General features: G+C 61.8%; 1 protein-coding gene across 1 annotated transcript in view; it reads right to left on the bottom strand.

The window, feature by feature from the left end:
* Nucleotides 1-356, bottom strand: part of SCARA5 (scavenger receptor class A member 5) — a 27587-nt gene that overhangs the window by 7249 nt on the left and 19982 nt on the right. The window lies entirely within an intron of this gene.

Below are 356 nucleotides of genomic sequence, written 5' to 3'. Positions count from 1 at the left end.
GGTTTTGGTTGCAGCTGGGAATTTCCCGTCCCAGGTGTCCAGGGACAGCTGTGTCCCGCTAAATCCCGACTTCCTACTGCCACAGTTTTCCCGGGAAGATGGGAAACCACAGCCAGCCGGGAATACCCCGGAAAACAACCAGGAGATCACTCCCAGAGCCCCATGGACTGGGAGGACATCCCAAATCCATCCATCCCTCTGAGGATGGTGAAGGAATTGTCGGGATTCCCGTTCCTCCAGGAGATCCGGGCGGTTCCCGAGCCACAGGATGCCCCGATCCCCCTCCCAGGGCTCTGCCCCTCATCCCGGGGTCTCCGGAGCCCGACTGATCCCGGATTCCCGCCGGGATTCCCGCC

This window comes from Geospiza fortis, unplaced genomic scaffold, assembly GCF_000277835.1.
Source record: "Geospiza fortis unplaced genomic scaffold, GeoFor_1.0 scaffold509, whole genome shotgun sequence".
Taxonomy (NCBI): Eukaryota; Metazoa; Chordata; class Aves; order Passeriformes; family Thraupidae; genus Geospiza; species Geospiza fortis.
This window is presented reverse-complemented; position numbering and strand designations above follow the sequence as displayed.